The sequence below is a fragment of the Hermetia illucens genome, chromosome 5 (genome assembly GCF_905115235.1).
Source record: "Hermetia illucens chromosome 5, iHerIll2.2.curated.20191125, whole genome shotgun sequence".
Taxonomy (NCBI): domain Eukaryota; kingdom Metazoa; phylum Arthropoda; class Insecta; order Diptera; family Stratiomyidae; genus Hermetia; species Hermetia illucens.
The window spans coordinates 92,698,540-92,724,673 of NC_051853.1; the positions used below are offsets into that span (position 1 = coordinate 92,698,540).

The 26,134-nt window shown below is 42.9% G+C and overlaps 1 protein-coding gene across 2 annotated transcripts in view; it reads right to left on the reverse strand.

Moving 5' to 3' along the window:
• LOC119656739 (teneurin-a) overlaps positions 1 to 15,761 on the reverse strand; it is a 769,843-nt gene extending 754,082 nt beyond the window's left edge. For both annotated transcript variants that reach the window (XM_038063287.1, XM_038063286.1), the window contains exon 1: positions 14,218 to 15,761. The gene's annotated coding sequence lies outside the window, so the exon portion shown is untranslated. The remainder of the gene's footprint in view (positions 1 to 14,217) is intronic.
• Between the last annotated feature and the right edge of the window lie 10,373 nt (positions 15,762 to 26,134).

Consider the following 26,134-nt stretch of genomic DNA (forward strand, 5'->3'; position numbering starts at 1 on the left):
GCTAACGAAGGTGCTGTAAATACCTTTCAGAAAGCGGGGTCAGGCTCGGTTGTAGACCTGACCTTTGCCAGCCCTGCGCTGGCACGTGGTATGTCCTGTTGCGTCAGCGAACGCTACACCCACAGCGATCACCAGGCAATCTTCTTTGAGACATGTGTCGAGCCTCAGGCTAAAGAGCTATCATGCCCGAAATCGAGAAAGATTTCAGGCTGGTCTGTAAAATCTTTGGACGAGCAGACCTTCATAGAGTTGTGGTTAGATCAACCTGATAAAGCAGGCGCCTCTACGGAAAGAGCCGTCCATCTGGCTCAATGCATCGCCAAAGTATGTGACGCGTCCATGCCTAGGAAGTGCTCATTCCCCAGTAGAAGACCAAACTACTGGTGGAATGATGAACTGACCGCCCTTCGACCAGCCTGCCACCGAGCCAGAAGAGTAGCTCAGAGGGCGGTAGGTAGAGTCGATCAAGAGCAAAAAGAGTGCGCCTATAAGACAGCCCGCAAAACCCTCAAGCTCGCCATCCAGCGAAGCAAGAGGAAAGGCTTTAAAGAGCTCTCCTCAGAAGCGGACATAAACCCGTGAGGGAGTGCTTATAGAATCGTGATGGGACGATTCAGAGGCCGTTCCTCTCCGCAGATCACGTGTCACACCCTCTTGCTGAAAATCATCCAGGGGTTATTCCCTCGGAGTTGGAATATGTCGGAGCACCGACATATTCCAACCACCTCCGAATCTGACGGCAATTCCTCCAGTCACCAGAGACGAACTGGTGGAAATCTGCGGCAGAATAGGAGACAATAAAGCACCGGGTCTGGACGGAGTACCGAATAAGGTCCTTGGGCTTGCTGTGAAATCCAAGCCGGACATGTTCTCTGAGTTGTTCAAAGCGTGCATGTCCGAGGGAATATGTCCAGCGGTATGGAAGCGACAGAAGTTCGTGCTTCTGCCTAAGCCTGCTAAACCTCCAGGTGAACCATCCTCATACCCGCCCATATGTCTTTTGGACACTGTGGGGAAAATGTTAGAGCGGGTAATCTATAATAGATTACTCCCGGTAGAGCCAAGGCGGCCTTTCAGATCGGCAGTATGGGTTCCGTAAAGCCAGATCAACCATTGATGTCATCAAATTCGTTACTGGCTTGGCCGAAGATGCAATCCACGGAAAGGGTAGTACTAGCAAATATTGCATGGTAGTAGTGAAAAATGCATTCAATTCGGCCAATTAGAATCTAATAGGGAAATCACTAGCGAAGGTTGGTATTCCCGCCTATCTTGCCGCAATTGTCGATAGTTATTTAACTGAAAGGAGGCTCTGATACAACTCTGGTACGACATTGATGACGGACCCCCAGTAGCACGTTATTTTCGCGGGTGTCCCGCAGGGCTCCGTATTTGGCCCACTACTGTGGAACATCATGTACAACGATGTACTTAATCTTCCCCCTTCGGGAGAAGCCACACTGGTGGGTTACGCTAACGACATAGCGCTGGTTGTTGTTGCAAAGCATCTCGAAGATGCTGAGTTATACTCAAGCGAGGCAGTCGGTGTTGTTAAAAGTTGGTTAAAGAGCTCTGGTTTGACACTCGCGGAGGAAAAAACAGAAGCGGTCCTCATCACTAAGTGCCAGAAGAGAAACTACGCCTGTATAAGAATCGGGAATCATATCATCACTTCCAAGCCGACCATCAAATACTTGGGGGTGGTGATAGATAGGAAGCTCAACTATAAGCATCACGTGCACAGTATGGCCCTGGCGAGGATAATGCCGAACGTGGGAGGGCCACGGCATACCTCTACGTTGCTTATAGCTAGAGTGATGGTCTCAATCATGTTCTATGCGACCCAAGTTTGGAGAGAGTCTTTGCGGATGTCAGTTAACACTAACAAACTGAGTGCAGTATACAGGAGGACAGCCTTGAGGATAGGCTCTACCTTCAGGACTGTCTCAGACGATGCAGCATTCGTCATCTCTAGAATGATGCCGATTGACATGTTGGCAGATGAGATGGCGAATATATACAATGCGAAGCCAATCTCTTCCTTATTACATACGAAAGACGCGGAGAGGGAGAGTTCCATAAATAGATGGCAAGAGCGGTGGGAACGCTGGGGAAAGGGACGGTGGACTCACAGGCTCATTCCTGCTATCAAGGAGTAGTTGGAGAGACGACACGGTGAGATTAATTATAACCTCACCCAGTTTCTCTCGGGGCATGGAGGATATCGATTCCAGGGGACCCATAGTATGTATTCCTCCACTGTCCGAGATTTGTGGAAGAAAGAAGGAAACTAGAGGACACTCTAGGAAAGGTGCTGGTACCAGAAAATCTGATGCCGAAAATGCTAGCACATCAAGAAAATTGGGATGCGGTAAACTTCATGATCGCATCTATCCAAACCAAACTGCGAAAGGCAGAGGAGAGGAGAAAAGCGCGGTCACGTCCGCCGCGTATAGAAGAAAGGTTGCTAAGCTAGAATGATCTGACTCCGCCCTGTGATGTAATACCTTATGGTGGTTCCGCGGGGCAGGGAGGGAGTCGGGGGTGGTTTTAGTGGGTAAATCCACACGGTGAAGATTTCCACCTCCTGGAAAAAAAGACAGGCAGTAAACCGATTTTAATAAGGTTTTGTGTTTACACAAAACCTTAAAAATTAAGGAGCCTACTTCGAGTTAACCCGTTTTATTAGAAGTTTTTAAAAAGTGTGAATGTGTTTTATTGAGTCCTTGTTTTCTCGATCCTTAGTTACATATTAACATATTAGTTGAAAGGGAAGAACTTAGTGCACGTGAACAAACTTCAATGGTTGTGAACAAAAGGAGCAAATTATTTTGGTTTATTATAGTTGGTTTGCAAGTTGACATGAAAACGGAAGAACATTAGAAGTTTATTCTTAGATAAACATTGAGGGTGAGTTAGGTAATTACACTTTCCGATAATGTTGGATGAGGATCCGTTGTATGTAAGCAATCTGTTCAAATAAAACCTGAAAGGAGCGGACGTGAGGCAGAGGAAAGTTATTAATTTAAAAACAAAATTGGAAAAAGTAAATGTTTGAACAAAGGAGAGAGAGCCGCGCAAATTGCTGTTTCCTTAGAATTGAAGGCATGTGCTATTAGGCAGATAAAAAGGAATGCGGAAAAGATTCGCGATCATATTAACGCGCACATTTCTTCACCAGGAAGTACAGCAATAATCAAACACCGACCCTTTTTTTAGAGAAGACGGAAAAATTGCTGTATGCCTGCATTCTCGACATGAACCAGAGAAACCTATCAATTTCAATACTATCAGAAATGAAAACGAAGCCTTCCAATTTAATGCAGGTCGAGGATGGTTCGGCAAGTTCAAATCAACATTGGGTCTGCATAATTTAAAATTGACTGGAGAAGCAGCTAATGCTGATAATGAAGTAGCGGGAAAAATTCTCGACATGCCTAACAGTATTATTAATGAAGGCGATTACAGCCCAAGACAAGTTCTTAATGGCGATGAGACGTACTTTACTATAAGCGTTTAACATCACGTACATTTATTTCCAAGGAAGAAGCTACAACACCAGGCTTAAAAATCTCCAAAGACTGGCTTACACTTGTTTTGAGCGGAAATGTCGCTGGCGATTTCAAACTGAAACCTCTACTGGTGTTCGATTCGGAAAATCCAAGGGCCTTAAGAACTATTTCGAAATCCACTCTGGCAGTTATTTGGAGATATAATAAAAAGGCTTGCGTAACTTCGGCGTTGTTCACTGAATGGTTTAAAAATGAATTTTGCCCAGGAGTCAAAGAATACTGTAAAAAGAACAACTTATCGCACAAGGTTTTGCTATTAGCCGATAATGCTCGAACATCCTGCAACTTTCAACCAAAGCGATGAAAATGTAAAAGTGGTCTTCCTACCGCCAAATACCACTTCCCTGCTGCAACCCATGGACCAATACCAAGGTGTAATTGCTACCTTTATAGCATACTATCTGTGTCGAACTTTCAGGCAGTTGGTGGAACGTTTACACGATATAATAGCATTGGATAAAACTTGGCAATTATCAATTAAAGAAATCTGGAAAAATGTTGGTATTCTCAAGGCTGTTGAAAATGTCGAAGCTTCTTGGAAACAGGTAACTAGTGGCGCAATGAACAAACCCTGACGTAAAATCTAGCCAGAAGCGGTTGAGTCTCCTTCTGGAATTGATATCGACAGAGATTCAGAAATCAACAGAAAAATTCTTGAAATTGGGATACTAAAGGCTTTGACGAAATCGATGCAAAGGATATATTTGACTCCTGAAGTGCCACTTTCCAATGAAGAATTGTTGAATATTGTAACAGATGACACAGAATTGGTACAACAAAATTTAGATGAATGAGGAAAAGAGTTTCCAACCAAAAAAATTTCCAAATTTTTGGAACACATTGAGAAGGCACTGTAGTGAAGCATGATCGAGACAATGAAAAGAGGCAGACAGTGTCCTTTCAATAAGTTAAAGTGATGAATGTTATTGGGAATTGTACAAATCAAGAAAACTTAAAACAAGTCAGACAACTTTAACTAAATTTTTCACACCGTCAACATCTGGCACAGCTTCTCAAGCGTCATCAAGTGATGAGGAGTGACTCATAAATATTCATATTTACTTTTACTTTTGTAACATTTTCTAATAAATCCTCTTTATTTTGATAGTATAAACTAACAAGTCGGAAGCTAGACGCATCAGGTATGGAAGATTTTGTGTATTTCTTTTATAAAGAGATTTGAGTGTGCTTTTGTCCCATTAGCATGTAGCACGTAAAATATGCATATATTGTGTGAAAATATCCACTTTCAAGTGATATTGACATTCATAGTTTCGAATTTGCAGTGAAGCGACAGTTTTGACCTAGTATAACTTTGTTAATAATAGTGCGATTTTCACCAAATTTCCCAGGATCTGTAGCCTACATTTCGTGATTTTAGGGTAAACTTGAAGAGGGTTTTCGTGTCAATTACTAAAAATTATAGTAATGTACTATTATTAATTTTATTTGAATAGGTATCAGTATGGAGAGTATTTCGGACCCTAATCACACGGTCCGTAGTTTCTGAGAATGGATCCGTTAAAAAATGATCACCTTCACCGCACTTTCTAACAAATGTCAAAACTAAGACCGGCCATTAATTTGATACCCCACATGACTATATTTGATGAAAAAAAATGCACACCTCCTTTTGCATGTATGGGGACTCGACGTAAAAGGATGTAACTCACTATATGAGTGAGCGTTCACAGTTTCCACCTTTCTACCAAAATTTGGTGTCAATTGTGTAGGGTAGTCGTCTTTGGGCTTCATTTTACCAGAATTTCTCCAGTAAGAGTAGCCTACCGAAGGAGGGCTCCACATACATGCGAAAGAGGGATGTAAAATTTTTTTCACAGAATATGGCCAAGGGGAGTATCAAATGAAAGGGATCGACTGGTGCTTTCTGAAACTGATCTTATTTCTGATATTGGATGAAAAATTGGGGAGTGAGGGCTCAAAATGTGTGGCTGAAAAGTCAAAAAGGACTCGTTCTGAGAACCTATCCAAACTCAAAGTCTGAAAAAATTCTCAAATCTAGGCCCCAAAATTCATCCCGTTTCGATATCTACATAAATAAAGTTATTAATAATATATCATTACCTTTTAGAAATGTAGATGGAAACCCCTTTTTTTGGGGCGAGAGATTAGGGTAGGTTTACGCACAGAGTATTGAATTCCCGTAACAGTGCGCTATTGGACTACCAACTGAACACCTCATTGTCATCAGAGAGCTTGCCTGAAAACTTCGGGCGAGCTCTCCTGCTCTCTCGGCTTTGAGAGCCTTCAAGTCAAGGAATTCCTTGCACTACCAAAGTTGTTAGTTAGTAGGTAGGCGGAAGGACTGGATGGCCAGGGATCCAGTCCTTCCGCCGGTGGAGTTCAATCTTCTTTGTAAGAAGAAGAGCGCGAACATAATGCGCAACACAATTCCAGCTACCAACGCTCTTCAGCATCTTTCTGTCAATGTTATCTGGAAAAAGCTCCCCGGTGTCCGCATAAAGCTGCTGACGAAAGCCGTCCCACCTTTCGCAAGAGAAAAAGGTGTGCTCAGCGTCGTCCGCCACTCCATTGCAGCATACAATCAAGAGATCGGGTCTTCCCAATCCTGTTCAGCTTCACTGATAAACGTAATAACGATAGCGTGAGAACTTCCCTGCCCCGGAGGGGCCCCAGCCTTCTATGTATTGGTGCACGGCAGAAATTGTTGACCCATGGAAGGAGTGTCATAAGCTCATCCGCTTGGTACAGCGTTTACAAGCCCACGAGGAGACATGTACCACAAAGAGAGTATGGATCAGCGAAAAAGAGGCCCCGCAATACAATAATTAAAAGCAAAGTTCGCGGTTGACAGAACTTAGTCAACAAGATATATGAGAATCCGCGGCGATTTGACTATGAACTTGTTAGCCAGAAAATCGGGGTTCTGCGGAAACCATACTATATACCGACCAGATGGACCGCCAAAGGCCAGACTTGCTGCTCCCCGGGCTTGCAATGCTTGCCTTAAAGAGGGCATGTTTCTTTGTTGCTGAAAGGAGTCAAGAATTGCATTAATCAGCAAAGGAAAAGCATACCCTGAGCGGTTGTTTTTTGTTGTTGTTGTTTTTTTTTCTTCGGCTAAGCCTGGATGTGGGATCTTCGAAAGACATCAACAGAAATCTCTGACACGATTCGTGGCCAGCCGTCATGCTGAAACCTGTGTAGATAGTTACAGTACCGTCGTGCCCAGATAGACACTGTCTTAGCTGGTAACTGCAGGCTTCGTGAGACGACTGACCCGCACGCGGACGGTCAGAACCAGCTTTTGTGTCCATCAGACTTCCGTTGAGCTATTCCATTGGGTCTGCTATCTGACCATTGCTGATGCCTTTTCCTCGTAGTTGATCAATTGTACAAAGGCTTAGGTTATCGTTCTCCTGATATAGATTCATGACATCCCGTTAGCCAAGATGTCTACCGGCAACAGCCTGGCTCTAACAAACGCCACGTCGTCTGAAACCGTTTAAAAGCCACAAATCATTCTCAGGGCACATATTCTGTACGATGGAAAATGGGCTTTTTTTAATTACCTTAGTCTTTAATGCAGCAGCTCATACAGGAGCGGCATGCAGCAAGACTGAACTCATCATTCGAGATAGCAACACTTTGCTGATGTATTTGGGTCCGCCAATGTTTGTCAATATTCGCGACAGTGTTGCCTGCAACAGTGCTGCCATTTTTTTGACGCATTGAATTTGGGTCCATTGACGAGCTTCCTTCCTTCTTATGGTCTGCCTTGCAGCCAGAATTTTGAAGTATGCGATGGTTTTCCGGTTTGTTATCAAAACGGCTTCTATTTTGTGATCTGCGAGCACTAATCCAGCAGTTTCCTGCAAACTCTTGATCTTCCAGATGTGGATGTGTTCCACCGATTGTTTCGATGACTGTGTTCGATCTTTGTGGGAACAATATCTTTACTATCGATGTCAGTACTGGACAAGTTACTTGCGGTGATTTCTTTTGCTTTATTTTAAACATCACTACTCTATACGCTGTGCCCAAAGGTTTACGTCAGCTTCTTTGCATAGGTTCTGTTTTTGCTTTGTTTGGTCGCTTTCTACAAATCGTGCTTCAATTGTTTGAATGTGGAGAGCAACTTGCGGAACTCCAAACCTCCAAAATGTGGGACGATTCTTCAGGCTTGACCCTCAGTTTCTTTACTTCTTCACTCCACCAATAGCATGGTGAACTTCTTCTTCTAGAAATTCTTCTCGGCATTGCAGCATCGCGCGTGTTGACAACAGGCTCAATTAGTTGTTTGGTCAACTTTTCTGCTTATTATTGGTTCATACTGGCGAAATACATCACCAAGCCAAATGTATCTTTGTCGAAGAGGCTTCCATTTCGCACCTGTCAGTTTGAGATTCTGCGCCATTCTGTGTGTTTTGATTTCAAAGAAATACCGCCACTATTACATCTTAGGCAGAAGAGAAAAACTGGCTTTAGGACATGTGTTTGTCCCGCAGTTATTTGCAATTCCAAATCCTAAAGACGAAAACGTTTCTAGTACACTGCGACCTCTGACGTTAGTGGGCTTGCTACCCTGCCCACTCGTTGAAGTCACCGCCGATAATTAACGAACCTCTAGTGTTTGTGTATATCGCCATATACTACTCATCACACCAGATCATTGTCTGCGGAGGGATGGTTGGTCGTGGTTTCGGTTTTGCGCTGGAAAAAACCCGTCCGACCGGCGTCCCATATCGATCGAGGAGTTGACTATAGAGTCAAAGCTCGCGGTTAAATACCTTGCTTTAATTCTAGACTCGCAGATGAACTTGGCTGCAGCCTGAGTCTCAGCCTTGGGTCGACAAATGGCGAATGTTGGAGCGCGGAGGTGCCTTGCCCAGCTGCAGAGACAGGGAGCTTTGTGAGTGGCATCTGCTTGTCGAACTGTCTCAGAAACGGCCGTGAGGTGATCGCGGGAACGACCCCCGTTGTCCTCCTTGCTCTGGAACGTAAAGCTACAGCCGCAGAGACGAATATTTAATAGAGGTGGTTGCCTGTGATGAACGTCAATGTTCACTTACCGAGTGGCAACGCTCTTGGCAAAATGAGCCAAGTAACAGATGGGCTGCGCGGCTCAGCGACAATTTACAGCTTACAGTCTTACTTGCACTAGATTGGAAAGGAATGGATAAATATTGGAGGAAAAGAGGAGAGATCTAGCGTGCAGGATTTCGGAAACCTAGTACTGGTCTTTTGGGATTCGGCAAGAAGGCGTTCGATATCAAACAACCGCAATGCCTTCGTAGTAGGAACCTTGGCTATTGTGATATATAATGTTATGCGTAATCGCAGTAGAGGGTGTAGGACTGATTCCATTGCATTCTGACAAAACTCGTTCTTTAGTAGATTCCCACCCTTATGAACACAATTCACTGCGAATGAAAGTGCTACCCCCAAAGTCGGCAGTATAGCAGGATGCGAGACGGGGGAAACTGTGGCAAATAACTAAACGAGCGAGTTAAGATGTAGCGACCAATCGGGAGTTTGTCAAAATCATAGAACTCTACAATTTTATTATGGAACGCCGGGATATATATCAGAATATGAAAGCCATGATAAGATGGGTGAGGTGGGCAAGGACCAGGAGCAAAGAGAAGTCGAGGCGTCCGAGGAAAAAGTAGATCAGGCGAAATAAGTTATGGGTTTTCAAAATTCGGGAGAGGAATAGGCTATGCTATGCTAAAAAAAGCAAAACTTAAATATCCCGAATTCCGAAGAGAGGAATTGGACCTCACAAGGAGAAGTTGGAAGCCTAGGTGGTGAAACCTCGTAAAAAGTAAAATAGAAGGATACGGCGGAAAGTTACTATCATCTCCAAACGAGGCGAAAGGTCATACGCTAACATTCTCAGGAGAGTAAAGGCAGAACTCGCCAATTGGGGGATAATGTTAGCCACATTAGATGGTCTCAGGAAGGTGTGTGCACAATTTTGGAAAGTTTGATAAAAAGTCAACTACTATTAGCAAAGTTATAGAAGCTAAAATTGTGTATTTCACATGAATTTATGGTACTCTAAGACGTACATAAAGCAATCTCATATGAGCGACGGAGTTGAAGTTTGGAAATAAATATGTACATCAAGAAATAATTAGAATTGGAGGTATATGCGAATGAGAAACGCAAGTAGGAGATTTCTCTCATATGATAAACACACCTGAAGCGTCCAGCTTCTGGTATTGCAACCTATTTGTCTGTTATGAAGACAAGAGTCGTTTTCCAAAGAGTTCAAAAGGATTACTCACATCCTGAAGTCTGGCAAGCACAATGGTAGCCAAACGTATATTTGGGGAACATTTCAGGGAAGCTCCATTATTTGCTGGTGAACCTATGTCACCTCAAATGGTTCATGGCCACCTCTCGATCCACCACTTAATCATCCTATAATTGTTCTGCAATAATTAAAAGCAATGGCGGTCAAGGTATAGGTATAGGGCCCAGGGCGAAACGTGGACTGGTACCAACCATGAAGCACAAAACCGAGGAAACGTCTGCTGAGCCAACACCAAAAGCTCTACTACCAAACGTTATTCTCACCTCCCCGTAGCGATTGCTGGGAGTTCAGAAGACAGAGAAGGATGAAGGCGCAATTGTACCTATAAACGGGAGAAATTGTACCAATTGTCTTCCTGGCCCTGGGTTGGGTAGGACTGACAATTTATACAGAAAACGGAAGTTATGAAACCAAGAACTGAACGGATTTTACAATGACGGACGTGGCAACAGAAACGGACAAGCGATTTGCGCATTTTTACATGGAACGTGCGCTCCCTGTACAGAAAAGGAGCTAGCCGATACCCAGGCAGATGTAACAGCGTTACAAAAGACACGTCGGACAAAGACTGGTTTCCTGGAGAAGAACCACTACACTGTACATTATAACGACCATCGAGTAAACCGTGTGCTCAGAGTTGGCTTTTCAATCAGCCAAAAAATGAAACCACCTGGTGTCAACTTTGAAAACATTAATGAAAGGCTATACATTCTGCGTTTGAGAAGCAAATTTTGAAATACAAACCCTCCCAATAGAGGAGGCTGCATAGTCGGGGAAACATACCTTAGACGAGGCAGTTGAACGGATCCCCGAAACATGCCCAAAATATTACATCAAAATCATACTTGGACATTTTAACAGCCAAGTAGGGACGAGCACGTATTCAGGTGATATGTCGTCACTTATTGTTTACATAAAACTTCAATGATAACAGAATATGGATTATTCAGTTGGCAATATCGCACGAAATGGTTATTGGAAGTACTTGGTTTGCAAGCGGGCCACAAACAAACGTGAGGGGAGAGGATCACTTTGAGCCAAATTGTGCACATATTGATTGTAAGTCGCCACCTCTGTGCACCACAAACAAACGTTGTTGGGAGGGAACCAAATTGGTCACATATTGATTGTAAGCCAGTACATGCCAGTACATTCAACAAAGTCCTCCGTAACGCCCATAAGGGGGAAATGGGCGACGCAATAATCGCCACTGAGATCCTCGCAATGAAGCATCGACATATGATCTTTGCAATCACCTGAAGATACAACCGCATATATACTTCATATATACTTGAACCCAGTTGCAATAAAAAGGTCGAAACGATTGGTTCCACGATGAACGTAAGTGAGCAATAGAACGGGAGAGTACTACATATCGGGCAATGCTGCACACTCAAAGAACGCGGGCACCCATCCAGTGTAGAAATGGAAGGAAAATGAAGCCTGAGAGAAGCAACAGGTCTTCGAACTCAAGAAGTACAGCTAGTAACATATCCAGGGCGGAAGTTTATCAAAAGGTCCGCAGGATAAAGTCCTATACACCCCAATGCTCATAATGCCAAGACAAAGGAGGAGATCTGATTTCCAACGGTATAGGCATATTGTCCGTGCAACTCATTGCCATAAGAATCATAAGTCAATTCCGATGAATTTATAGCCGAATTAGTTAAATATTGTGGCGACCAATTGCACCAAATGGTTCATCAACTTATGTTGAAGATATCGAGAACAGCGAATCAATCCCTAATGGCTGGTAACGAAGCACTATCTGTCTTATATCATCACGCAGTCCAATTATAGAGGTATCACGTTACTGAGTACCATCTATAAGATATTCTCCGCTATTTTGTTAGGTCGGATAGCCCCATACGCCCAGATCATCAGATCAGATTTTCTCTCTGCGGTAAGCAATGGAAAAACTACTGAAATATGGTATCATTTGGACCATCTTTTCTTCGACTTGAAGACTGCCTATGATAGCGTAGCCAGGGTAAAACTGTACACGGGCATGGGAGAATTTCGTATCTCGACGAAATTGATAAGGGTAATTAGGCTGACCCTGAAAAATGTGCGAGCTCCGGTAAAAGCATCAGGATCACCATTGAGGTCAATTAGCATCAACACGATGATAGGAAGAGCAACCAGTAATATTCAACCGACCATCATCCAGAACGACTAGACCACACACTAATGAAGGTAAAACGAAGTGCATGGTGAGGATATCAGGACTTAAAAACAATAAAGCAACAATATCAACAAAAAAGCTAGGAAACAACAACTTTGAGACCGTTAATAAAATCTCCCATTCAGAGTCGAGAATCACAGCCGATGACAGCTATGACGATGAAATCCGCGCGCGGTTGTTAGCTGCCAACAGAGCCTATTTCAGCTAATCAAAACTGTGCCGCTAAAAACGTCCCACCGCAAGTTTAAAGCTCTTACTGTACAAAACAATGATTTGCTAGTTCTCATGTATTCCTCGGAGAACTAGATTCTTAGCAAGAAAAATTTCGAACCCTTGGCCGCGTTGGGAGACGATTCCTCCGAAGAATTTTTGGCTCCTTACATGAGGATGGAATATTCCGTAACCAATACGACGACGAAATTTATGAGTGACACGTCGAAAGTCCGGTTGTGGATGAAATTCGGCTAAATAGGTCGCGATGGGCAGGTCCCTTAATTCGTATAGGTGAAGATGATGCAGTCTGGAAAGTCTATAAGATAGAGAAAAAAGACGAGGCAGGACCGGGATATCTGGAGCTCCTTTTTAAAGCAGGCCTAGACCAGATGCCGGTTGTTGAGCCGTCGAGGACGATTGAAAACAATGACTTTTGTTGCTCTACTCTCTCCCAAATAACTTTCCCCGTCGACTTAACCAAAAAAAAAAAAGTAAACAGACAGGGCTGTCGGGGAAGTCGAAAAACCATCGTGTACTACAAATTGACGAGAGAGTTCCCCAAAAACTGCATATGTATGATGTCACAGCATTAGACCCGATTTCTCTCGTACAGTTTTCAAGTGGTCCACATATTATTCGGAAACCTTTGCAAGAGGTGGAAATGTTACTTGGAAAACTGCCAGAATTTTCCTGGAAATTCATAATAGGCTACAGCGCTTCTATGGCATGAAGTATTGTGACCACATTTCCACCAAAAGAAAAAAGAAACCAAGAACACCAGAGAAGCAAACAACAGTGATGCAAATTAACTTCATCAAAAGTCCCCTCCCTATTACTTGTTTTTTTAACCATTCTGGTAAACTAAATGCGTTGTCTAGAAAAAGGGAATAGTTCCTTGTTCTGTTCCATTAAGGATCCCACAGTATCATTTGACTTTCTGGAAATGAAAGTAAAGAGTTTTGTTGCGACTGATTACCATCTGAGCTCAAACATTGTTATGTCCTGAGCCATTCTCGTTTGATGGGGACAAATGAAAAAGACGAATTCAACTTGTTTATTTTTTTCGCTTCCAACAAGGATACACTGAAGAAACGTCCTTTGACCTTATTGCTAATACTTTTTAACGAATGTAAATCGTTTCCTGAATAAAGACCTTTATAAAATTAGATTGCAAGACAAAATCGTGCTAATGATGAAAGTGCAGGTTCTGGTCGACCGTCATTCTCCCTGAGAATTTTTAATAAGGAAAGCCCAGCTGAATCCATTCTCCATTTTTCCCGAAACGACAGATTTTTGCTGTTCTTGTTTTGATTAGAACCAGCTTTCTTTTATTGCCTAATATCATAATCTTTAAAAAAAATTTCTGGAATTAGAAGTTGGAATCCGAGGAACACAGCATCGGATTCTGATAAAACAATGCCTCTGTAGGCAGCGAATTGTCTGCCTTGATGTGTATCCGTCCAAGAGTCGTCATTAGAACATACAAAGGATCAAGCTGACAAAAAATTTAACAATCTCCTGCGGAAAATTCCTGGGAACCTTCTACACGTTTCAGATTATCGTATCAAAATGGAAGGAAAAACAAAAGTATGAAAAGCGGAATAGTGTGCGAGCAGAATGCTTGCCAAATTCCATTGTACACATGAATGCATTGCGCAACAAGTATACGTCCTTTGCGAATGTTATTCCACGACACCCCACCGACAAATGGTACACAACAACGTAAATATTCCACGCTAGGGGTGCTGCCGAGCTCAGTATTGTTATTTCAACAGAATTTTTCCAAGGCATTTTCTCACATTTAGGATGAGAGCAGATAAGGATTATTGTTATGTGACTGTTCATAATGGTTTGTGTTTATTGAGAAAACAATATTAACGGAGTAGAATGGGAAACTTTTGGCCAAATGAAAAATTGTCAATGATATTGTATTCGAAACTTACTTTTCCGGAAGTTGCACAGCCATCTCAGATAATTGATTGAATTTAATCTTTGCTCTTTCCCAACGACCGAACAGCAGCAGATCGAAGAGATTAGATTCCCGATGGACACCAATGGGACGATATAAATGGTATTACTGCTCCTGAGAGTTTGTTTGTGAAGCGAAAGTTTTGATTGCCATCCTCTTTGAAGAACCCGAAACTAGAATCCTAGAGTTCGACGACGTACGAATTCCTTTGTGTACGGTTATCCTTGTGTCAGGGTCTAGATCACTTTAATCCAACAAATAAAGCCCGAGTATAGCAGTACGACGTGGACAAAAGAATCGAACTCCCGGTAGGCCGGAAATAAACCCATTGGTTTATTCGTTACGGATTCAGGATCTCTGCTCTAAGAGTCCGCAATGTAACGTGACGATAATTGCTTAATTCAGGTATTTATAGTCAGCACGCAGCTATGGGATTAGAATACCTGCCGTACTGGTTGGAAGATGTTCCGTGATAAACTTCTGAAGGTTCGGAAGTCACACACTATCTTTACTCAACAATTTTATCCACCACATAAATTATTCAAAATTTCGATTTAGGTTCAGTCGATAGTATCTTCTGTTACATATCTCGATCTTAACGTACATATATTCGTACCCACACATTCACCAGGGATCCGATGACAAACCAATAAAGGAGCGTATCAGTCACATGTCAAATTAAATCAAATTGAATCGAATATTTATCAAAGAGGCCCAGCACCAAGCCTGTAGATGCCGCGGGAACCAAGCAACGTTCGCCACGACTCTCCGAAGTGTTCGTGGCTCTACGTACGAGGCAACATTCCTATTCAAGGACCGCAAGGAATTTCTCTTCTCAGAGAATTTATGGCCGATAGATACTCCAGAGATATATTTATACCACTTCGAATCACTTTCGCCGACACTTCCTATCTTCCTTCCTGCATCACTTTTCGCCACTTTCCGTTCACCGTTAACCGCTTTCCGTTCTCCGTGCCTGATTCACTCGACTTTTCTGATTTATTAAAGACAAAAACGACGGCCCCACTGCACATACGCGCTAGTTGAACATAAATAAACAGACAAATGCCTCAAGCACATTTTGCACAATTCATAAGGCTCAGGGGTGAGAGCTGTACTGCTGCAAACCGAGCCCGATCCCGAAAATCTGACTGAGCTACCCTTGCATAGGCAGTAGCATGGCGCTTCCCTTAATGGCACACAGAACTTTTCTTAAAAATACATGCTTTATGACTTGACCCACTACCGTATTCCTCACTACATCGGATGCGAAATGAAGATTCCCATGTCAAAAGTCGCACCAAGGAGCAGAATGAGCCGTGGCAGCGAACGGTGGTATGCACGTTAATTCACGAAGGTAACTAAATGGCAGGAGATTTAATCAGTTCCCCCACGAAATAAAAAAGAAGATTTTGGCACCCGATAAACACCAAAAACAAATATTAAATAGGAAAAGTCCTCAGTCAAGAGTGCTGGAGGAGCTTTGCACGCGCGTGTCGCAGTCCTTCCAGGCGAGAACGATTCTTATCAAAACTCGACTAGAGACTGAAACGGGATGTTCGTACAAGCTTCGATACAATATACGCTAAGGATTCAGGACTCGGGGCCTCCCATTAGTCTCCGATTGCCAGGCGAATCCCTTCCGAATCCGATTGTCGACTTCCAGCCGAAGCAAGTAACAGCTTCCACATATCCTTAAGCTTGGGGCAGGCATGAGGCCGAACGCACGACGATATCTGTTGTAGCCGAGTGTGTCCTTTTCGCGTGCGGAAATTCGTGAATAGCGCAACGAAAGCTCTGGCTTTTGGAGACTTCTCTGAAGCTCATGGATGTCTACAATGCGTGCAGGTGGGGGGTGAATCGTCGGGAATTCTCCACGCGAGTTCTACTCCTTGATAATGATAACTTCGGAGGGCATTGCAAAGTTTCGTGCTTAAGATGCCCTTAAAACACTTTAATTCGGGGAATCGTAATAAGTTTGCAGCGTAAACAAAGAAGCTGATTTTCTTTTGCAAGTGTTGATTAAATTCAGGAAGTAACCGGAGCAGAATATGGAAGTGGGTGTTGGAAATTTGCTTGAATTCCTCTGTGTCACTACGAACCTTAATTAGCTATAAATCGAAGGAAATTTGTGCGTGTAATGCGTTCATTCTGACAGAACTGCTCTATCTTGATATCCGGTTTAGCTTAGAAAGTTTGCATAGTTTCCGGAAGTAAACTTTCTGATCACAGATGGTCACGAAGGCAAAATTTGTCTCATGTTTTCTGCATTATGCTAGGAATGCTGCAGTTGTTGGGAGCGATGCAAGAAAAAAAATTTGCACCTCATTGAACTTTGAGGGTATGGTCATATCATTCACCCTAATGAGAACCACTAAAATTTGTCCAAACGTCGAAACAAATACGAAACGACAAAATGACAGGCCGAAACAGCGATGGCCTGGTAGATTATGTAGCGATTTGAAAGTCTCTCGATTTTATCCGGACTAAGGTCACAACCGTGAAAAATGGGAAACACGATCTAGAAGAGCCGACCCTGCTACCGAACGAAGAAATGCCAAAAAAGGATGACACCGATCTAATTCTGGACTAAATGGAACATTGCTCAATATATTAATGGTATTCCTAAATTGTATTTTATGAAAACCATCAAATCTATGGTTTTGGTTAGGAGGTGGTTATTTAGCCAAAGTTTTAAGTAAATGATTTATTTTGATGATACTTTCCTTTATTGGTTAACAGTAATGTAAAATAGATACAGATGCGTTTTTCCGGGACCGACTGTCCCCTTCCATTTTCCAAATCAATTTTTTGTATCAAATGTACCGACCAATTATTGTCCCTCACTAATGCGTGGCCTTTCCACATTTTGACATGGCAGTGAAGCGGATCAAGCGCAGTTAATGCGTTGAGAAACGTCCAGTTCGCTGTCTGCAGAAACCACGTCTCCTACAAACACAAATTGATCTACACCTTTGATGCTCTGCTCATTAATGCAAAAAGGGAAAGTGCGATGGCCGTCAGACACCAACAAAGTCCTTGGTTGATTCTTATCTTCATTCCCACTCGGCTAAATCCAGAACCATTTGGCCAAGGTCCTGGACCCGAGTCGAGTTGTTTGAGGAAAAATGTCATAAACCATTAAACCCCTCCACCTCCTCCGAACAAGACCCCCCTCCACCTCCTCCGAACAAGACCGAAAACACCAACGATAAAAAGAAGAAATAATATCGGCAATAAGATACAACCTTGAATAGATCTGCTTTGTACGTCGTTCGCCATCAGATGTTGCGCTGATAGTAGCTATTAGTTTCTCCGTAATGCCCCTCGTGCGTAGAGCATGCTAGATATAGTCCCTTTTCACGCTGTCGAAAGCTTTCTCAGAATCGATGAAGAACAGGTTAAGAGAAGATCTAAACTTCCAGAATTGTCTGTAGGGTATTCATGTGGTCATTTTAGGAGGATTCGTAGAGAAAACCAGGCTTCTCTCTGTCGAAGAAGCTACTGAACTGTTTTTTGTTGCGTTCTAGAATTATATTAACTATTGCCTTCGCAACAGCATGAAGCCGTTTTCACTCTTTGGTAAACCTCTCTTCCCAAAATTTCCGTGCTGGTGAAAGTAGCAAATCCGCAATAACTAGAGGTGCAGCGATAAGGAACTCTCTGCGCGGAGACTACCAAGCCCAGCGGCTTTACTTCCTATAAGTAGATTGATGGCCAAAATGATTCCTCTTCTGCTTAGAGGCACAGTCCGTATTCGCAAGTTACGGTGACTAGCCATTTCATCTTATGATGCAATGGCCCCTCGGGGTGTGGTGGGCGACCTGAGTAGCACCCGAGGAAAAAGTATTTCTGATGGCGGTCCAATGCTTAGCGATATTTTCAGGCTGGTTACTCAGTATATCTGCCGTCCGATCATCGAGATAGCTCTCCACTGTCGGGCGGTAGCTGGATGACACAAGCGGTCGATGCCGATTTTGGGTTGCAGTTGTTCAACCCGGTGAGAAATGGCGGATGCAACATGCAAGCGAACGTAAGCCACCATCAGATGGTGATCTCTTTCGAGGCCGATGCCAATGCCTCTCTTGATACGCACACGAAATCCATGAACCGCCTACCATTCTGGTTGCGGTTCCCAAGACCCGACTTTCTTCTTCATGTATACGAGGGAGTTGTAGTTAGAGTCCACCTTGACATTACCCATCATGACCCCAATGTCACCTTTAGCAAGCCTTCCCTGAGCTGCGTGCAATTGATCCTAGAAAGCATGCTTCTCCATTATATGAGCAATATCCGTTGGCGCATAGCACCGTACAATTTTCATGCTCCTTAACCTTAACCGGAATCTTGCAGTTAAAATCTGTTAAAAAACGGCTCTCAGGTCAAGAAAGTTCTGTGTGGTGACCGCCCAAAACATCAGGACACCGGATTCTGTTGCCACTTGGCTTTTCAGAGTATAAACGCTCATTGCCGATAAGCGTCACAAAGGGGGAGGAATACACTCCTGAGTCCGACCATTTTACTTCGCTTAGATGCAGAATATCGAGCTCATTTCTTTGGAATTCTCATTCACGTTGGAGAGTTGTTGGTGAGCGTGCGTAGATCCCAGAAACTAATCAGAGTCCGCTTTCGATAGCCAAAGATCGAAGCTTGAAGCCAATCCTTAACCGAGGCATTGTTGACGTTTCGATAGCAATAAAGTTTCAAAATTTACAGGTTGCTAGTCTAAAAATTTGTATCCCTTTTAGTCTTCTCTTACGACAAGCAAAGAAGACTTTGAGTGTATTCTTATGCCTTAGCTGACAGGACACAAACTTACAAAACTGTGGATTTTTTGTAGCGATCCATTGAAGGTCGTAACTATTGCGATGTTGCAACCTAGTCCTAGTTAAAACCGGGTTACATTACTTATAAGCATAATTTTCCTGGTTTTTGCACAAATTATGGCGGAACTGAAATGTGGAGAAAAAGATGTCTTCTCCAAGACTTCGAACTTTTAAAGCGTCGTTATGTAGTTCACAGGAAGGATTGCTTTGAGTTTTTCTTTTAAAGTAAGATCAAGGCAAGTACCCATTTCCAGAAACATATTTTTCTGAACTAACTCTGGTCTCAAGCCTGTTTGAGAATGGAGAAAGGACAAGGCACTATAGTCGGAATGTAGAGTAGGTGGCACCTTTTTAACATCTGTAAAATGGAATTAAAAATTCATTCAATTCATTTGTCATAAAAGGCAATATTTGAGCGACCAGCTGGCAAATTTCAAAACTTTCTTTTTGCTTTAGAGTCACTTTTTTGTTAAAGTAGGGAGATAAGATACATTTAAGAACTCTTATCTCAGACGGACATCAACTATCACACAGTTTCAGTAAATGAAGTTGGACGATCGTTATTTTCCTATATGTGGGTAAAACTAGGAATGTCCATATCCACTGAGCAGCTGGGTTAAGTGATAGTCAACTTCACCGTGATTCGATTAAACCACAGCGCATGTCTTTAATGAGATTGACGGTCAATCTAACCCTTGATTCTTTTTGCTAGATTCCTGCCACGCGCTGAGAGTCGAATTTGTTTGACGAAGCTCATCTTCGTGTTTATCATGATATAAGGTATTTCATGGCTAGCTTCAACTAGACCATTATTCCACCGACCTGAGTATGGACGGCCGTGGGAACCCTTCCCTTGGTCAGGACGTCTATCCCGTTTTTATCTGGAGGTAGGGGGAATCCATGCTCAACCATCCATTGGCTGATTCGCCCCGTCACCATTCAGAGTGTAGGCTGAGCTTGTTCAACTATGTGTGTGGCGACCAGCACACCATCATCGGTGCATACAATTTCATCTATGCATCAGTACACATCGAAAGCTGGGGGTGATAAGGCTCACTGCTCAGTTCGCTAGCGATTGAAACGCTCTGTCTGGGTCTAGATTTCTTTGCTGGTTTACCCCTTTTAAGAAAGCTTTGGTAAATTTGCTAACGTCGATTTTCCTGGTCTTCAAAATGGTGGTTGCTGGTTGAAGTTCAGAACATTTAGAGGAACTGCTTGTCATTTTTAAGAAAATGTACAGATAATTATTTGCCGTGAAATCTTCTGACCATATCTCACCACAGTGCCTACTATGTCGGTATAACACGAAGCGAACTCCTACCTCGTTGCTGCTTATTTGGGTGCAAGAAATGGGCTCTTTTTTCGAACGCCATCTGTCCCATCAGATCGTGAGCAGTTGCACTCCTGTGCGTGTTCGTTTGCAGGATATGGATCATAATGCTTGACTTTTCACTTTTAGCAACTCTTCTTTGTAGACCTGGCACCGCCCGGAACTATGAACGTGAGCCACGTCTTCTATTTTAAGTTTTTGCTTCCGAAGAATAAAGCATTTCTTCGACCACAAATCTCATATTGTGCCTGGGTTCGCCACAATTGTAGCACAAGGTGCTTCTGTTCTGTATCTTGCAAACCCCCAACATTTAAAGCAGCAGGTTGAAAAACTTCAAAGCCTGTGTTAAGCATTATGTCGCACAGCTAAATTAGTTCACTTTAATTTGATCTCGCCGCACTCGTAACCGTGCTTTTCTGGTTTCGTTCATTTTTCGCGCTTTACGCTGAGTAGATCCGATCTCTCAACTCGATCGTATGCAAATCTTCTTGGCATGCCAACTTTTCCGAGCTTCATTCCTGGTATTAGCGCCTCGCTTAGAGTTTCCTCTCGTCTAGGAGTCCAGCAATGATTCATCGGTGACTCCTCGACAGGTTGGATTATCGGATGTTCAATTTAAACCTGTATAGGAAGTGGCGATATCCTCTTTTCTCCTTGAGAAACTAGGTGAGATTATAATTAACCTCCCCATGATTTTTCTGCAACTCGACGGTAAGGATTTGCTTCTGTGGCCACGGGTCCTTTTCTGAGCGCTTGCTCTTTTTATGGAACAGGAGGAGAGGAGATGTTAACCAGCATCACTCCAGAGATGATGAATGCTGTCTCGTTTGAGGCGGCCCCAAAGGGGAAATTTCTTGTCATGGTTGTCCTTCGGTACGTCGGGCTTAGGTTATATGAGTTACTTGAGATCTGGAGAAATTTTCCAGAAATCATGGCCGCATAGAGCAAGACCGAGTATACCACTCTGCCAATTAAGGACCTACAAGTATACTGTGGTCCTCCTACATTGACCACCATGCTTACCAAAGCCATCCGCGTGTGGATGCTTCGTACAATATATGGAAATATACTGCAAATGTTGCTTAAAATTGAGGTTCGCGTCTATCATTACTTCCAATTTTTTTGGCAATACTGACATGATCGCTAACTCGAGCGTAATTTCCAGCTCCCTAACCAGTCCTCAATAGTCTTGATAATTTCGTATGAGTATAACTCAGCAACTTCCGGATGCTTTGCTTGTACATGATCTTCCATACCAATGAGCCCAGTACGATCCTATTGGACACCCGTGGAGACAACGTAATCCTAGAGCTGTTCATCTGTGTATGACTATGTGCATCTCCTAGCTATCGACTGTGTCACTTCATCTCCTTCCGCTGAGTCACCTGCCTTATTGGGTTTATTTAGTCACATTCCTATAAAGATTTGTTCATCCAGTGCTTTTGGCCCCCAGCCTAATGTCCTTCCCGGCTTTGGGAATCCTGCCTATCTTTCTCTCTCCATAGTTGGACACAAGTCGCAAACTGGAAGATCGGCTCTTTAGGTATAAACAGTGGTGTTGATTTTATATGTAAGAATATTTGGGTACACAATGGTTTGATTTATACATGCCCCGCAGTTTATACGCCTCGAATATGCACAATATTGAATTTGATATGATGCTGGTATTTTATAATTTGAGGCGAAAGGGACGACTTTGTTAACAATAATAGGATTTCAACCAAAGTGAAACTATTATTAACTTTATTTGAGTAGATATTGTAACTGAGAGAAATTCGGGGCATAGATACAAACTGCATGGGTTACTATAACTTTTCCGATTTTTCGTTGGGTATTATAGTTTCTGGGTACCCCTGTATTCCTCCCCCTTCCAACTATTATAGTAACCAAACTTCTCCCTAATTGGGACCTTGCATTTAATATCCCAAATAGCTCTATCTGGCAGAAAAATATTTTGCACCTTTTTTTTAGGTCCCACCTTAAGTTCAGTGCGGAACAGATCATAGTCCAAACTTTTCCACAAAATTTTGTGACAATCGGTAAAACCGTTACTGAGAAAAGGAGGTGTGGCAAGTAGACAGACAGCCTTTGGCCGATTTTAGCAACACACAACGCATTGGCGGAGCCTCGGATATGAACTGAGAGGGTAAAGAGCTGTGCATAAGGTCGTGGCATATGTAGATTAAAAAGATCACATCATTCAGACGGTCGAGGTTACACGAATAGTTAAGGCCTTAAAAATCAAACAGTGAGTATACTTCCACCGGACAGATTTAATTACGGCGTAATCCTTATAATGGTAAGGGTGCTATCATACTGAAACATACTCAAGAATATTGCGTACAAACGAGTAATAAAGAATTACTGACAACCTTGCAGCGGTTATTATGATTGGGGTAGACTTTGAATTTTGGCGCGGTGCAGGCATTCACGAACGCTATAAAAGGAGTAGATGATTTGGGAGAACGGATATATCAGCAAAGGCCGACCACATTCCTCGTCCTCATTGAGAGTGAAAGACTAGTAAGGATATGAAGTGAAGAGAACATCCTCAGCGTATCAAAAAGGTGGGCAAGAACAGGCAAAATGAATACAGAAAATAATGGATGGGATGCAGCTTGAAGGTGAAATGTCAGTCAATGGCTCAGAGGTGAGAAAGCTTAACCAGTTGACTGTATGTCTTTTTTGCACCACATCAATTCGACCCGATGCTTGAAATCGAAAACGTGCTTTTCAAAATCTGAAATAAGTCGGCAAACTGGCAAGCTTCAGTATGAAAAGTTGTGTGTTGCGCATCAATTTTCAGAAGCCATTTACATAGATCATCTACTCTGGAAAGTACTCTATAGTTTATAATTAACTCCATAAGCCCGTACACTAGGAATTCAACATTATAATCGAATGCAAAGCAAATGTAAAGAAATTTACCCAAAACAGATACAAGCAACGCGGAATCCATAAGCTCGGCGCTTCAGGTATGAAAGGTTTTGTCGATTTTTATGTAACAATATCTGGCTACAGGATGGTTCCATTTATTATATATAGTAGTAAATATACCTCGAATATACCCAATATTCAATTTGATGTGGTATTCACATTTTCTGTCGTAGAGAGTAGTAATTTCACTGGAATTTTCTTAATAATAATTGGCCTTTCCGTATGCTGCTTTCCATTAAAATCCATCTTGCTGCAAAAATTTACGGATCTAGGATGAACTGAAGGGAGTTTCGCAGAGCAGAGCAGATATTGTAGCGGCGAGAATTTGAGGCCTAGACACCATGGGCACGGACCACCATGATTCTTTTCAGTTTTATCGGTTGGCTATTTTCTGAGAAGGGTTCCTTCAAATAATTGACCCATTTGGGCCCCGCCCTCCTTCCCTTTGCCACCAATGTCAGAATTAATGTCTGTTTCGAAGAAAACTGATCGAGACATTTTATTCGGTACCCCACATGGCAATATTCGGTGAAGAAAATTTTCATTCCCCTTTTGCATATATTCCCCGCCCTCCCCCCTCAAACTTAACAGAACAATGTTACTCACTGCCTGCAAGGAGAGTCACAGTTCCTATCTTTCCATTAAATTTCGTCTCAATAGTAAACGTTTATGAGGAAATTGGTGTGACAGACAGACTAGCGGCCAGACACACAATAAGGTTTTGTTTTCAGCAAAGCGAAAAATTAAAGGTATTCACTTACTGTCGGTGGGTTAAGAAGGTGGTAAGGACTCCAGGAATATGTTGTTTCAAGCAGCTAAGTCCCCTTCACCTATGATAAATTTGCATATTGACGCAAGTGACGTTTTAGTGAGACAGTATGATATCGTCGGTTGTGACCACCGAAGTTCCCAATGGGGTACTAATCGTTAAAACTTTTGACGAAAACGCCCGGCCACGAAAATGATAACAAATTGAATCCAGCTATGCCATGGGGGTATGTAATTCTAAATGGTCCTATAATTTGGCCCGGATGGTTGATTTAGTCAGCGTCGTACAAGCAACCGGAGATGGGAAGTACCCAGTCTGTACTACGTCAAAATGTCCTCAAACGATGTATTGAAAGCTAATCTGGATAGGGCAAGTTGTTTCGAGGCACGACAGTATATAAATTCCTACACGAAAAATCAACAAATTACACATGAACCGCTGACCTTCCGATTTCTGATTTATTTTGTTTAGGTGATCCTTTCATTGGGGTCAGTCCCATTGTGTAAGGACTAAAATACAATTTCGCAAGGCTGAAAAGGGTTATGATGAAATATTTTAACTGACTCCCTTTTCCCGTGGGTTATAATATTTAAGAGTTCCTGGAGAAAACCTAATTTTTGAAAAGTGTGCGCTTTGCCGAAAACGGAAAGTCGATGAACCAGAAAATGGCGTAACATTCTCCCTCAATCCAGTCCAATCCACCATAGAATGGATGAGGAGACATACATATATGGTTGCCATTAGGGTATAGCGCATCAACCACACCTACATGCCATGGTACCCGAAACATTGAAATGCTTTTCAATTCCTTATCAGAGTTCCGTGACGGTCGCTTTCTTCCTGTACTGTTCTACACCAAGTGCCCTAAGGGCTACCTGCATGTCATTTTGACACAGTGGATTCTCCTGCGGCGGCGGCGGTATCCGGTCTAGACCTGCCTTAATAAGGAACTCCAGACATCCCGGCTTTGCGCCGAGGTCCACTAATTCGATATCCCTAAAATCTCCTGGTCTACTCCATTGTCCCATCTCAGGCAGGGCCTGCCTCCTCTTCTTTTTCTACTATCCATACGGATTAACTAGCCCCCCCACCGCAACCTATTGAACCGGATTTTATCCACAACTTCACGGTCATGGTATCGCTCATAGATTTCGTCGTTATGTAGGCTACGGAATCGTGCATCCCCATGCCACTTTTTTCCAGGGCCAGATTAAAGAGAACGCTTGATAGGGCATTTCCTTGTTTTAAACCGTTGATGATGTTGAAGGGTCTCAAAAGTGATCCTGCTGCTCTTATCTTCCCTCGCACATTGGTAAGGCCAGCCTAGTCGGAATACTGAATTCTCTCATGGCCGCATATTGTATTACTCTGGCTATGCTATCATAGGCGGCTTTAAAGTCGATGAAGAGATGGTGCAACTGATGTCCATTTTCCAACAGTTTTTCCATCGCTTGCCGTACAGAGAAAATTTGATCAGTTGCTAATTTACCTGCGTAAACCCTCTTTGGTATGAGCCGTTCTCGGTGTATGGGGCTATCCGGTCCACCAGGATAGTGGAGAATATCTTATAGATGGTACTCACAACGTGATATTTCTATAATTGCTGCACTGTGTGATACCCCCCTTTTTATGTATGAGACAGATAATGTCTCGCTGCTAGTCATCCGGCATTGGTTCATTGTCCCACACCTTGAGCGTAAGTTGATGAACCACTTGGTGTAATTGGTCGCCTCCATATTTAACCAATCCGGCTGTAATTCCATCGGATTGTGACGTCTTATGATTTTTAAGTCGATAAATTGCACGGCCTGTTTCTTATATACTTGGTGGTGGCAATATTTGCCCATCGTCTTCAGCTGGCGGACTTGCAACTCGCCGATGTTCTGGTTGTTGAGCAGTTCATCAAAATACTTAACCCATCTCTCCAATATGCCCATTCTGTCGGAAATCAGATTTCCCTCTTTGTTTCGCAGGATGAGCATCGAGGTTTGTAAGAGTTCATCCAGCTGACTTGTTGGTAAAAATTGCA